This window comes from Otolemur garnettii, unplaced genomic scaffold, assembly GCF_000181295.1.
Source record: "Otolemur garnettii isolate 467f Iridium unplaced genomic scaffold, OtoGar3 scaffold00011, whole genome shotgun sequence".
NCBI lineage: Eukaryota > Metazoa > Chordata > Mammalia > Primates > Galagidae > Otolemur > Otolemur garnettii.
In genome coordinates this window covers 35531199-35534318 of record NW_003852406.1, presented here as the reverse complement: position 1 = coordinate 35534318, position 3120 = coordinate 35531199, and the positions used below count along the sequence as shown (strand labels likewise).

The following is a 3120-nucleotide window of genomic DNA, read 5'->3' as shown; positions in this document are numbered from 1 at the left end:
TATATACCTAATAAAGGAATTGCAGGATCAAATGGCAGGTTTATTTTTAGTTCTCTCAGTGTTCTCCAGATGTCTTTCCAAAAGGAACAAATTAATTTGCATTCCCACCAGCAGTGTATAAGTGTTCCCTTTTCTCCACATCCACACCAACATCTCTGGAAACTAACATCTTATAGCCACCTGATCTTTGATAAACCAAACAAGAGCATACACTGAGAAAAAGAATCACCATTCAACAAATGGTGTTGGGAGAACTGGATAACCACATGCAAAAGACTGAAACTGGTTCTGTACCCCCCACCAAATACCAGAACTGATTCAAGATGGATAAAAGATTTATGTCTAAGGAATGAAATGATAAAAATCCTAGAAAAAAGTGTGGGGAAAACTCTCAAAGATGTTGGCCTGGGGAAACCCTTTTTTTCTTTCTTTTTTTAAATGTGCTGATTTTATATATAATTTAGAATGGTTACATCAAACTGGTTAACATAACATTTACCTCACTTATTTGTTGTGTGAAGACATTTACACTCTACTCTTAATAGTTTTGACATGTACCCTTGCATTGTGCACATTAGGTTTTATGAAGAAGACTGCCATGACAGTTGCAACAACAAAAAAATAAATAAATGGTACTAAACTTAAAAGCTTCTGCACAGCCAAGATAAGACCCCACAACCAAAACAAATATACAACCTTCAGAATGGGAAAACATATTTGTATCTTATGAATCCGACAAAGGCTTGGATCTACAGAGGTCTAACCAGGATTTACAGAGAACTCAAATTAATCAACAAAAAAAGAATTAATAATCCCATCTATCACTAGGCAAGAAGGAGGGAGTTCTTAAGGACCTGAGAGGCTGCAAGCAGCTCTCCAAGCTTGGCCGAAAGGCTCCCGGCCCTCTCCCCACTCCCTACTGCCTACTGCCTATAGCACCGACAGGAACCAACTCTGGTACCAGCTTCCCCGGAATCGCTCAGCGAAGGTAGCAACAGCCAACCGGATCATTCCAAGGCGGAGCACTGCGCCTCCACGTGCCTCTTACGACACACCGTCACGGGAGGCGGGACTTCCTCCCTACGCCCAGGAACCCAGAAAGGGGTCTTTTCCGGCGGAAAGAGAACAGAGCTGCGGAGATGTGGCCAGCGGACCGCGGAGGGTTGGCTATCCTTTGTCGCGTGGAGTAAGGATTGGCTCATGTCACCCCGCGCGGCGGGTGACACCGGCGTCTTAGTAGGCAAGCTGGCGTGTCGGGCTTTAGGGGGTGCGTCAGGGAGCCGGGGTAGAAGGGAGGTCCATCATGTTGTCAGCGCACCAGCGACCTGGACCTCGTTCTTAGCGTGCTTGGTCTTCTCGACCTCTTTTGAAAAACGAGTTTGGTAGCCAATGGAGCTGTGGTGCATATAAATATAAATGGGGAAGGGAGAAGTTCTCACTCAGAGTGGAGTTTAAGGAAAAGAACTTCAACTTTCACATAGGTGATGTGATGCTATCCTGGGTGGCATAAGGAGGGCCTGTGCAAACTCAGACATTCTGAATCGGTGACCCCTGAGGCAGCAGGACTTGTTGCATTAATTTTAAAATACACGTAGGGAGTGGGTAATTTTTAAGCTTCCCGAATCTGCCTGCAAAATCATCTGGTGTTAGAGGAGAAACAAAGCTGTTGTGATCATCGCCCTAGTTTCAGCTTAAACGGAAGCATAGTGAGAGAAGAGAGGCCAAAAGTCAACCAGCTTGTTTAGTGACAGAGCCGGCACTAAAAGCGCGATCTTCTATTCCTGTCAAAAATTCTTTCCTCTACCCCATACTGTCTCTTTGGATTGTGAAACAATTTGTCTTTTGAGGGTGGGGAATGAGGAGGAGAGAAAAGGTTGGTGACGTTTAGATACAACACAAATCCAAGTCGTTATGTGTCAGGAGTTAGAACTGTCAGTCATCTACGTTTTCCATACTCTATAGCTGTCACTTTGTCATGTCTTATTCTGCATTACGTATGTAATAACAAAATGTGAAGATGGAACTATCATTACGTGTTACATACTTTTACACAGAAAGTCCCCTTAGAAGACTTAGATCTGATTGTTTATCTGAGCTCTCTCTATGATTATTTGCTGTAGTAACTCGTGGAAGTTTATCCAAAACTATCTGAATCAAAAACCAATTATAAGAACTTGTAAGTTGCCCCCAAGTCCAGGGAGAGACGCTGTAGAGTGTACTGCAGTCAAACTCCAGCTGTCTTCTTAATAGTACATTTGGTGCTTGTGCTGTTTCAGTGCATTGCACATTACTACTGTCATCTTTCTCATGTCATGAAATGGGTATGCGTTGTTGGAAAGTGCCAAGCCTGTGAAGAAAATAAGTGACCCTAAGAAGTCTAGAAAACATCCTACACATTAGCAAATGATGAAAAACTGGCATCATGTAGGGGAAATCTTATGACTGATCATCAAGATGTTCATTGTAGGGAAGCCATGAATACATAAACAATTTTCAAACTTTCTGGTTTCAAGACCCCCTTTAAAATTATTGAGAGGCTGGTAGTGGTGGCTTATGCCTGTAATACCAGCACTTTGGGAGGCTGAAGCAAGAGAATTGCTTGAGGCCAGGTGTTCAAAACCAGCCTGGGCAACATATTGAGACCTCATCTTTGCAAAAAATAAGAAAAATTAGCAGGTGTGGTTGTGTGCACATGTAGTTCTAGCTGCTCAGGAAGCTGAGGCAAGAGGATTGCTTAAACACCCAGGGATTTAAGGCTGCAATGAGCTATGATCATGCCACTGTACCCCATACTAGGTGACAGGGTGAAACCTGTCTCATTTAAAAAACAAATTATTAAGGACTCTGAAGAGATTTTGTTTATGTAGATTATTTATACCAATATTTATGTCATTAGAAATTAAAAACTGGGGGTGGTGCCTGTGGCTTAAAGGAGTAGGGTGCCGGTTCCATATGCTGGAGGTGGCGGGTTCAAACAGCCCTGGCCAAAAACTGCAAAAAAAGAAAAAGAAATTTAAAACTGAGAAATGCTTTTAAATACAAGAATCTATAAGCACACATTCCATTAGTTGTCAGAGTGATGAGAGGAGAAAGGGCAAATAATGTCTTTTTTTTTTTTTT

At 42.4% G+C, this 3120-nt stretch overlaps 1 long non-coding RNA gene across 1 annotated transcript in view; it reads left to right on the top strand.

Annotated features, from left to right (window-relative positions):
- The first annotated feature begins 1145 nt into the window (after nt 1–1145).
- Nucleotides 1146–3120, top strand: part of LOC105886448 — an 8204-nt gene continuing 6229 nt past the window's right edge. The window contains exon 1 of the long non-coding RNA XR_002771959.1: nt 1146–1186. This is a non-coding gene — a long non-coding RNA (uncharacterized LOC105886448). The remainder of the gene's footprint in view (nt 1187–3120) is intronic.